This window comes from Salvia splendens, chromosome 14, assembly GCF_004379255.2.
Source record: "Salvia splendens isolate huo1 chromosome 14, SspV2, whole genome shotgun sequence".
NCBI lineage: Eukaryota > Viridiplantae > Streptophyta > Magnoliopsida > Lamiales > Lamiaceae > Salvia > Salvia splendens.
The window spans coordinates 25313287-25325371 of record NC_056045.1 but is presented as its reverse complement, the minus strand read 5'-3'; the positions used below and the strand labels follow the sequence as shown (position 1 = coordinate 25325371).

Sequence of the window (12085 nt, the reverse complement as noted above, 5' to 3'; positions counted from 1 at the left end):
TTTGCAAAGTAATCAATTAAGGGTTTCCATTTATTTTCCTTTATTTTTGTAACCTTTCACTGTTTCATATCATATTTATGTACTGTATTTAATTTTAATAATTTTTCATAATGACGCTTGGAAGAATTATTTATTAATTTAATTTGACCTCCCCTCTTCTTAACCCCAATACAAATTATATATTTATTAATTTAAATTGACCTCCCCTCTTCTTAACCCCAATACAAATTATATATTTAGGACCACATGCATGCATGCATGCTGAAATCTGAATATCTGTATCACTGAATGCATGTAAATGCGTAAGGATTAGAGCATCCACAATGGCGGCGAGCGGACCGGCTAGCCGATTCCCGGCGCTGGCCGGTCCGCTCGCCGAACCATTGCAGCCAGCGAGCGCACGCCGATTTGCGGGCACTAGCCGATGCGCTCGCCGATCGGCTGGCCGCCATTGCAGGCTCCCGATCGGCGAGCGATCGGCCAGCTGATTTTTTATTTTTATTTTTTATTTTTTATTTAGTTTTGGCTGGTTTTAAATATTGTAATTTGGTCATTCACTTATCGGGAATTACATTTCCGGATGAAGATTTCTGTATAGCAACTTTAATGGAAATACAAAATTTCCAAGCTGACCTGGACCCCAGCCAGGGGCTGCCACTCCTTGGACCCCGCTCTCGGGGGCGTTGCCCCCGAACCCCGTCCAATCATAACGAATTCAAACAAGTGTGCACTCCGCACTTCCAACTTATTTGATGTCTCATTATGATCATATTGATCAATCAAGTTAATCCAATTATACTAAAATATCCAACACCGGATAGCGGCGACGACGGCGAGGAGTGAGGCGGAGGGGGGGGGGGGGCTCGTGTGTGGAAGAGGAGTTTTTTTTAATTAATATAATTTTTTTAATTAATGTACTTTTTAAAATTTAATATTGGTATTGATTTTCCCTTATCTATGTCGTACATTTAATTCCGTATTTTGTGTGATTGTTAATTATTTATTTTTATAATTTTATTTATTGTGGCTAGGCTATGACTGGACTATTTCTATTGGAGATGTTCTTAGAATCCCATGCCCCAAAAAGACCCTAATTACTAGAGTTTTGTCCTTTCAAATTGGGTCATTTGTTTGGATCAAGACTTTCCATGTTATGTGCCTGCTTGCATGCAACGACACTGCACATGCCCATTCTTGGACTCATGTCCACATACACATGTGTCTTCTAATCATATTGCCTCCTATTATAAAGATAAGTAGTATAAGGTTTATTTTCGTTCAATTTTGTACTATATTAATATGAAAAAATAGAATTTGTGCATTAATTGTATATTTTGTTTATTTTCGTTCAATTTTGTACTATATTAATATGAAAAAATAGAATTTGTGCATTAATTGTATATTTTGTGAAACCCTAACAAATATCTTAATAGTTAATATAAAGAATAGGGTAAATGCATGATACTGGCCCTAAATTGTGAAGTCATTATCAAGAAACTCAGAATCTCACGAGATACATTTGTCAGAAACTATTATGCCATATGCATTATATTACAAGCTTTGCAACTGAGAGTCAGATAACATAACTGGAGAACAAACACATGATCAGTATAAGTTAAAATTTAAAAATATTTTATCGTTTAATTTAAACAAAGTTATATTTATGCATGTTTTGTCCAATTAAAGTCTATAAAGACCAATAGATCAAGTCAATGAATATATTCCATATCAATCCCCGAAAAAATGAAAATTCGAAAAATCAAATATAATAATGAAGTGAAAGTTAAGTTGGTCATTTCTCACACTCAGGTATATATACAAAACATACCCAATCATGTTTCCTTCTGAATTGCTCACACAAGCATCCCACGTATTATTCATTCTCCCTTACAAACGAAAATAATAAATTGTTGTGTGTGTGTGTGTCTGAGACAGAGAGAGGGAGAGAGAGTATCTTCACATGTGGTTGGATAGAAATTTTGTAAATAATTACTTAGCTTGTAAGTTGTAATAATAGGATTCCTAACTTATTGAAATATCACATTAAATTGAACATTTGCATATTATCTTTAAGCATGGAGAAAAGAAAATTTATCCTCCAACCACCCCACATGTTATGCTTCAATTTTAGTATTATTATTTTTTACTCTTGTTGAATCGATAATTCTGAAGTATGCGTAATTCTCAATACTACTCCATATTTACCAATATATAAATGTTTGACACACTATTGTACGTACATAGAATAAGTAAGCACATCCTATATTCCTATTCCTGTAAACACCTCATATGATATACTATCATATATTCATTTCTAAAATTACATAATGTGCTATAGATGGTATTCCTGGTTTTGACACTACCTAGGCATGTCCAATTTTCTAAATTTCGCACGAATTAAATGATTTATTCATTGCATAGTTATGAGTCATGACATACTTGTTACACTTCATTGTCTTAATTAATTATTTCTAACAAATTTGGCCGTACTGATTTTTTGGGTATACAAATTACATAAGAGTGGAATGCAACCCAGCAAAAAATATTAATCAAATTAATCTACATATATAAATAAGTCTTGGTTATTTCATGATTTAATTTGCAGCATCTTTCATCTTTGTATTTTAGTTTTTTCTCAATTCCTTAATTTCTCCTGCTTGAACGTATGTTAGAGATGAGCTATGTAAATTCAAATTAATTATAGATTTGAAGAACAGTTCATAAATATATTTAGGTATTATTGAATGTCTTATTTAAGTTTCAACCGCCATATCTAATTAATTAAGTGGTTGGAGCTTATATCTAATGCAGCTAGCTTGGTATTCATTCTCCATCAACCTCTTTTAAAGCAGACATAATATCTATTTCAAAACTGCATTCTATATAGTATTTCAAAATTCCATTTAATTCATTATTTTAATTATGTATGCAAATAAAATCAGATAGACAAACATTTTGAGAAATAAAAGAGGCTCAGTACTGGAAGTCTGGAATGGTGCAGACGCTGCACCATGCAACCTAAAATTTTAGAATCTATAAGTAAGAGTTAATATCACCATTATTTGAGTTAAATATTTAAATTTAAATTTTTGATAATTTGCTAATGTGGTGTAGTAAACCATATCCCACATCGGAGAATGAACAAGAGTTGCAAGCATATAAATGGGCTACTCCAACGTGCACACCCGAACTCCACATTAGTATGATATTGTCCGCTTTGGGCAAAGCCCTCACGGTTTTGCTCTTGGGGTATTCCCCAAAAGGCCTCATACTAATGGAGTTGGGATAGCCCATTTATATGCTTGCAACTCTTGTTCATTCTCCGATGTGGGATATGGTTTGCTTCACCACAATCCTCCCCTCAAACCAAGACCACCAGACCAAGACCACATGTCTGTGCCCCATGTTACAGGTCACCAGGTCACCACAGGTCTTGGTCGAGCTCACGCAGAGACATCGGAGAACTTGCAAGCGCAACCCACCGAACCCCGAGCCACACAGGCCCAGCCCCTGAACCAGGGCTCTGATACCACTGTTGGGTATCGGTGGTGCACACCCGAACTCCACATTAGTATGATATTGTCCGCTTTGGGCAAAGCCCTCACGGTTTTGCTCTTGGGGTATTCCCCAAAAGGCCTTATACTAATGGAGTTGGGATAGCCCATTTATATGCTTGCAACTCTTGTTCATTCTCCGATGTGGGATATGGTTTGCTTCACCACAATCCTCCCCTCAAACCAAGACCACCAGACCAAGACCACATGTCTGTGCCCCATGTTACAGGTCACCAGGTCACCACATGTCTTGGTCGAGCTCACGCAGAGACATCGGAGAACTTGCAAGCGCAACCCACTGAACCCCGAGCCACACAGGCCCAGCCCCTGAACCAGGGCTCTGATACCACTGTAGGGATCAGACTTAGATTGGATTCACTATTTACCAAGACCTCTTTGATCTTCATTAGGGAGCTCAGTCAAACTCCAACCATGCGACTGATATTACAATCAAAGTAACAAATAATCTTGAATACAGAATAGACCTATCTATTACACAAGATTACAGTTCACTCCAAACTCCAGCTTCTTCAACCCTGCACACTTGACAAACGAATTAGTACTACAAAGATCAGATCCTTTCAGATCTGAAGCCGTTACACGTATGAACACAAGATGCAATGAAAGAAAACACAAAAGAAAAACTGCTTTGGCTCAGACACTCGCCGATAGCACAAGTCTATTCTCAAGAACACAGATCCAAAAGGAGCACAGCAGAATCAACCGGTGATTCACCTCACCCTCCAGATTCCAGCTCAAACAGACTCCTACACCCCAGATCTACACCGTCTGAGAACACCTCACACCGAAACCCTCAAAGACAGAAACCCTAGTTCTCAACCAACACCGGCAACCGAAGTAGTTGCCCTTACTGCTACTGTAGCAAGGTCTACAGCCCTTTCAACCGAGAGAGAACTCACAGAAACCGCCGGAGAACCGTCGGAGAAGAGAGCAGAAGAGAGAGAGAGACAGAGAGAGTTTTCGGAGAGCTTCGAGAAGGAGAGAGAGTGAATATCAAAGAATGAATAGAAGTGAATGGACTCACCTCTCACATAACAAGCACACACCACAATCCAACGGCTGAAAGCCTTGATCCGAGTGAGAGAACACGTGGCTGCATCTGGAGAGTGAGAATTAGTTTTGGGCCAAGCCCAACACAGCATTGTCTGGGCCAAGGAAAAAACCAGCCCAAATGAAGGTCCACCAATTTATTCAACATACTCCACCTTGGACTTCATTCTGAGAAACCAACTTGTGCTATAAGCTAAAGTGAAACAATCATCACAGCCTGCAAGGTAATTCCCCCTTAGCCTTAAAGAACAAAAATAGTTCACTGGCACTCAGGAGAACCACCACACTGCCTCCAGACACCAGAGGGATAGACCCATTAGTCTAGGAGGACTTCCTGCCTCAAGTCATATACCAGTTGTACCAAGGCAAGTAAGATGACTGAGGACTTTTTCCCCGGGACATGCAAACTAACCTAAATCAAAATGCAAAAACCTTATGCAGAAAATAAGTTTTTCAACAGGTAAGCTTTTGGTGCCCATATCAGCAGGATTTTTGTCAGTGTGCACCTTTTGAAGAAACACTTCACCTTTTTCTACAATGTCCCTAATGTAATGAAACCTAACATCAATGTGTTTTGTTCTGTCATGGAAAACAGGGTTCTTGCATAACTGAATTGCATACTGAGAATCAGAAAACACAGTAGGAGATAACTTCACAAACTTGAGTTCAAAGAGTACTCCCTTCAACCAGATTGCCTCTTTCATTGCCTCTGTAATAGCAATATATTCTGACTCAGTAGTGGATAAGGCCACTATATGCTGTAATTGGGACTTCCAACTAACACAAGACCTGCAGACAGTAAACACATAGGAGGTAGTTGACTTCCTCTTATCCCTGTCATTAGCATAGTTAGAGTCCACAAAACCAGTTAAGTTAACACCTTCATCACATTTAGAGTAACACAACCCATACTTAGCAGTATGCTTAAGATATCTAAGGAGCCATTTCAAGGCCTCCCAATGCACAGATCCAGGATTTGACATATATCTACTAAGGCATGAAACTGCATAGGCAATATCAGGCCTAGTGCTTACTATCAAATACATCACAGAACCAATAGCATTTGCATAAGGGACCTTCTTCATAGCATCTATATCAGACTTAGTTTGAGGGCATTGATCTTTACTCAACACAAAATGGGCAGCCAAGGGAACTGAAGTAGATTTTGCATCAATCATGTTAAATTTTCTAAGTACTTTGTTCACATAAGGTTCTTGATGCAACACAAGGGTAAAACTCTTTCTATCTCTGAAAATATTTATCCCTAAGATTTTTTGAGCATCACCAAGATCCTTCATATCAAAATTTTCACTTAGAGCAGACTGTACAGACTTGATGGTCTTCAAACAGGGACCCATAATGAGCATGTCATCAACATATAATAGTAAGAAAACAGGCACAGGAGTTTCAAGGTTCTTAACATACAAGCATGCATCAAAAGTACTTCTTACAAAACCTAAGTTGTGCATGCAACTATTAAACTTGATGTTCCACTGCCTTGGTGACTGTTTCAGCCCATACAAGGCCTTTTTTAGCAAGCAAACATGATTGGGAAACTTAGGATCAACAAAACCTTCAGGCTGCTTCATGTAGATAGGCTTATCTAAATCACCATGCAAGAAAGCAGTTTTGACATCCATTTGCTTCAATTCCCAATTAAAGTGAGCACATAAGGCAAGCATTAATCTGACAGTAGTAAATTTAACCACAGGAGCAAAAATTTCAGTGTAGTCTACCCCCTCTTGTTGAGTAAACCCTTTTGCAACTAGTCTAGCCTTGTACCTAAGGCCCTCCACCTCAGTTTTTAACTTGTATAACCATCTGCAATCAACCACAGTGGCACCAGGGGGCAAAAGGACCAAAATCCAGGTAGAGTTTACTTTGAGAGAATGCATCTCTTCTAACATGGCTTTATGCCACTGATTCCAAAACTTAGACTTGGTGGCCTGCTTATAAGACCGGGGTTCATCCCCATCAGATTCATGTACATTAAAAGCAAGGTTAATAAGAGCAATTAAACCAACAAATCTGTTAGGTTTTGGCACATTTTGTCTCCTAGTCCTATCCCTAGCAAGCACATAATCACTCAAGTCAGTTACAGCAGTAGCATCTTGCACACTAGAGGGACTATGTGTAGTATTCTGAACAGGAGAAGTTTGCCTAATAGGACTAGCATGCACATCAGTGTCATTCACATTATGGGGGACATCAACAATCAAATCTTCTTCATTGGGTGTGTCATCAGATGTAAGAGCTGGATAAGTCTGCCAGAAAGGCTGCTCCACCTCACTTGGAGTATTATCTTGATTCTCCACATCAGTGAGTGGGATTGAGGACTCTTCCACCATAAGAGGTTCACTGTCCTCAGGTGGTAGAGATGAGTCAGAGGTCAGTCTCAGGCAAGGGAATTCAGTCTCATTAAAGACAACATCCCTGCTTATAATGACCTTAAACCCTGGTTCATCTCTGAGCCAAAGCAGTTTTTCTTTTGTGTTTTCTTTCATTGCATCTTGTGTTCATACGTGTAACGGCTTCAGATCTGAAAGGATCTGATCTTTGTAGTACTAATTCGTTTGTCAAGTGTGCAGGGTTGAAGAAGCTGGAGTTTGGAGTGAACTGTAATCTTGTGTAATAGATAGGTCTATTCTGTATTCAAGATTATTTGTTACTTTGATTGTAATATCAGTCGCATGGTTGGAGTTTGACTGAGCTCCCTAATGAAGATCAAAGAGGTCTTGGTAAATAGTGAATCCAATCTAAGTCTGATCCCTACAGTGGTATCAGAGCCCTGGTTCAGGGGCTGGGCCTGTGTGGCTCGGAGTTCAGTGGGTTGCGCTTGCAAGTTCTCCGATGTCTCTGCGTGAGCTCGACCAAGACCTGTGGTGACCTGGTGACCTGTAACATGGGGCACAGGCATGTGGTCTTGGTCTGGTGGTCTTGGTTTGAGGGGAGGATTGTGGTGAAGCAAACCATATCCCACATCGGAGAATGAACAAGAGTTGCAAGCATATAAATGGGCTATCCCAACTCCATTAGTATGAGGCCTTTTGGGGAATACCCCAAGAGCAAAACCGTGAGGGCTTTGCCCAAAGCGGACAATATCATACTAATGTGGAGTTCGGGTGTGTAGCACCGATACCCAACAGTGGTATCAGAGCCCTGGTTCAGGGGCTGGGCCTGTGTGGCTCGGGGTTCGGTGGGTTGCGCTTGCAAGTTCTCCGATGTCTCTGCGTGAGCTCGACCAAGACCTGTGGTGACCTGGTGACCTGTAACATGGGGCACAGACATGTGGTCGTGGTCTGGTGGTCTTGGTTTGAGGGGAGGATTGTGGTGAAGCAAACCATATCCCACATCGGAGAATGAACAAGAGTTGCAAGCATATAAATGGGCTATCCCAACTCCATTAGTATGAGGCCTTTTGGGGAATACCCCAAGAGCAAAACCGTGAGGGCTTTGCCCAAAGCGGACAATATCATACTAATGTGGAGTTCGGGTGTGCACCACCGGGACCCAACAGCTAACTTCTTCACTCAAGTTTTAGGTTTTTAAATAAAAAGAGGGTTCGCTGGGGTTGAACCACATGACTGTGATTAATACTATACTCCTATATAACCTATGAAAATAATTTGATCGATCATGATTGCTATTAAACTGTGTTGTGTTAATGCCTATACCCTCCTACTTTATAGGAAATTTATTATGCTCAATTAACGGTTTTTAACTGCCCTACTAATAATTTCTAAATTTCCACATTTAATTCCTAAAATTAGGACAACGTAATATATCTTGTTACCTTCTCAATTTAATATTTTCAGGACCACTTTAGATAAATGGAGAGTCTTATCAGTAAAAACTAAAAACACTAAGAATCTTTGATATATAAATGTTAATTACTTAATCCTCTAATAGGCTATAGCCTATATATAGTTTATTGATTTCAAATAGGATAGTTTATTGCGGAAGTCAACTTAAATCATGAGATTGAAAAGAAAAAAATTTACTACTATTATACATGATAAAACACGATCAACATTACCCACCTTGTGACATCCAAAATATAATTTCTACTATAACTAACTAAACCTATAACTGTGAGACTGTGAGAACTTGACAAAATAAGTCCAATGTGAATGTGGTATGGCTGTATTAGTACTCCCACGTACTCGATATTTATTCAATGTTTTAATTTGATCTAGATTTTAAGAAGTGTGAATGTAAATTGTGGAAGCCGAGTAGGGGTGTGCATTCGGGTTTCGGTTCGGTTTTTTGCCCAAACCTAACTGAACCCGAAAAACCAAATTTCCTTGAAAATCAAAACCGAACCGAAAAACCAAAAACTGAACTAAAAAAACCGAATTAAACCGAAAAACCGAAATTATTTGAAATTTCAATAAAAAACCAAAAAACTGAAAAACCGAAATTATATGAAAATACCGAAAAACTGAAAAAAACCCATAAAACCCTAATATGACTAACATCCATCAACCAACAAAATATAAATATTTAAGCCACAACATCAATGTCAACCAAAATAAAATTTAATACTATCTAATAAGTGTTTACTCTTCATCTTCCAAAGCTTCAAATACTATGCTCTATCTTGTCAAGTTCCTTTCTAGATGGAATCTTAAAACGAGGACATAACTTAGAAACAAAGTGTTGAAAACCCTTTCCTTCAACAAACTCAAAAGGCAACTCATCAACAATCATCATAAAAGCAAAGCCTTCTCAATCTTTTCTTGATCAAAGTTTCAAGTGTCAATAGAAGAACTTTGGCCAAATCTTTTGTCCATAGTTTTTCTCTTTTTTTCATCTCATTTGTCATCCACCCGAGAAGTAACTTCAATTAAAATGCTATCTCCAATCGTTTCACTTTCATTATTCAATATCTACAAAAAAAGATGTTGAGAAATGTTTTGAGATACAAACTTGCCGGACGAAAATTACACGGTAAAAACAAAGAGGAAATTACACGGAAACAATTGAAAAGAAATTACACGGAAAAACTTGTGGAAAGCGGTAAGCCGAGTCGAGGAGTCCTCTTTTCGCAAGACGAGATACGCCCCGGTAGTGCTCTCGGATTGGCGTGTCGTCCCCAAAGATAAAACGGCTTCGTCTCTGAAGTAGCAGCACCGCTAGCAGCAGAGTTCCGGCGAACGGGAGTAAGGCGGGGGCAGAGCTTCGACGGGAAGATTATGCAGAGGGAGAGAGCGTGTATGCAAGAATGCTTGCGTTTGTGTCCAGAGCCTTTGTCCTAGCGGCAAGGAGCTTAGACATTAATGTGTGAGGTGCCGAGTTCGAGCCCTCTTGACATCTGTTATAATTTCCTTCTTTCTATAGTATAGGAGTTTATTTGTAATTTCCTCCTTCATATAAGAGTTAAAATTTTTAAAAAAATGAATGCATGTGTTTGTTGTGTGTAGAATGCAATTGATGCATGCCTATTTATAGGCCAAGTCCACCCGCAGGGGTTGCTGGAGTCAACAGACATAATATATGTCATCAAGGTCATTGACCGTAACCGCCGGGGGTTACTGACTGGTGTACTAGCCATTGGGAGCTGAAGAGACATGATGCATCTAGCACACTACACGACGGGATACGCCATGAACCATCAGGGACCTTTTGTCTCCCGTTATGCGTCGGGGTCCAGCGGGGACCTTTTGTCTCCCGTTATGCTTCGGGGTCCAACGGGGATAGCGTGGAGTTTGAGGTGGACTAAAAAGAACAAGCGGGGCTTGAACCACGCTCAACGACCAGCTCCAAAGAACAGTCCAAAGACCACCCAAGGCACACGGCGCCCGGTGCACGGGTCACGGTGCGCGGCTCGCGGCGATAATTATTACACATAATAATTCATATTATTAAATACTTCATCAAAGAAGTTTATCATCCCCGATGTGGGATAATTAACACTTAGTTAATTAATCCCTTAGTTTTTCTCATAGCTCATTTCTAGCTTTATTGTGACCAACTTTAATATATTATTTCTCACTCACCGAGAATCGGATTTGAGAAAATGAATATGCTACGGTCATCTACTCGGAACGTAGATCGACGCTATTGCATTTAATTTCACAAAATTAAATGTCTTGTAACATTTATTATTAGTCAAAGTCGTTTGACCAAACACGATTCCAACAAAAGATTTAGAAAATTATATAACATTACATTGTAAATTGGAGAAAATTATAACATCAACGGTATCTCCCAATCCGTTTCACTCAATTATTAAAAATTAACACTTAATTTCACCATATCACAAAGCATATATTACAACAATCGATTATAGAGTATGAAATTTTAACACTCAATTCAACATATGAAATTACACAGTATCAAAACATTAAACAATCAATTTCACTGCATTACAAAATTAAACACCTAATTTCACAGTATAAAAACTTACACTCAACTTTGGATATAATACACAAATTAAATAGGAATCAAATATGTGAATATGAGTAGGAGATTTTACCTTCTTCGGCGTGGATGGCTGAGGCCTGAGGGAGGAGGGACTGCTGGATGGCTGGAGGGCGACGAGTCGTCGGGTGGAGGGCGCCGGCATGGAGAGCCGTCGACGTCGACGTCAGCATCGGGCTGGACTTTGGAGCACCGCTGGAGTAGAGAGGAGTTTGGTGGAGGGGCGCCAGCGTCAGGCTGAACTCCGGAGCATGGCTAGAGGGCGGAGGCGCAAGCGCAGGCGACGGTGGAGAAGAGATGGCGACGGATGGACTTTGGAGGTGGAGGATTTGAATTTTGGATAAAAGAGGCGGAAGTGAAGAAAAGAATTAGGGTTAGGTTTTAAGTAATATATATATATATATATATATATATATATATATATATATATATATATATATATATATATATATATATATATATAGGGTTTTGATCTATGCAAAACTAGATTTAAATACAGAAACGCAGAACAATATCATAATTAGGTCACTTTTAGGTCATAATTAGGTAATTTTTAGGTCATGCTAACAAAGCATGACCTAAAACGATCTTAGCATGACATTAAACTCAAATATTATAATATGACCTAAAATTGCTTAATTATGACATTCCGTGTTTTTGGTTAATTATTGACCATTAGATCATCTAATCCTAGGGCCAAAATTTGGTCTGCATTTCTGGATTTAAACACATACTTATTTTGATCATCTCCATATATATATATATATATAATATAATAAATATTAAAATAAATTCAATTTTTCGGTTTTTTTTAACCAAACCGAACCGAACTGAAAAACTGAAATTTTCAAAATTTTAAAATCGAACCGAACCGAAAAACCAAAAAAACCGAACCGAATTTCAAATTTTCAGTTTGGTTTGGTTCGGTTCGGATATTTAGTTTTCAGTTTTTTTGCTCACCCCTAAAGCCGAGATTATGAGAGGAGTGCCCGTTTGTGTAAATAATGAAAGTTTATTAAACAAGAAAACACCCCCAC

At 38.8% G+C, this 12085-nt stretch overlaps 1 long non-coding RNA gene across 1 annotated transcript; it reads right to left on the bottom strand.

The window, feature by feature from the left end:
• Window positions 1–9108: 9108 nt before the first annotated feature.
• On the bottom strand, window positions 9109–11411 carry LOC121763721. Its single transcript, XR_006042469.1, has 2 exons — window positions 11104–11411; window positions 9109–9514 (listed from the first exon to the last, which is right to left on the bottom strand). It is a non-coding gene; the product is annotated as an uncharacterized LOC121763721 (long non-coding RNA).
• Between the last annotated feature and the right edge of the window lie 674 nt (window positions 11412–12085).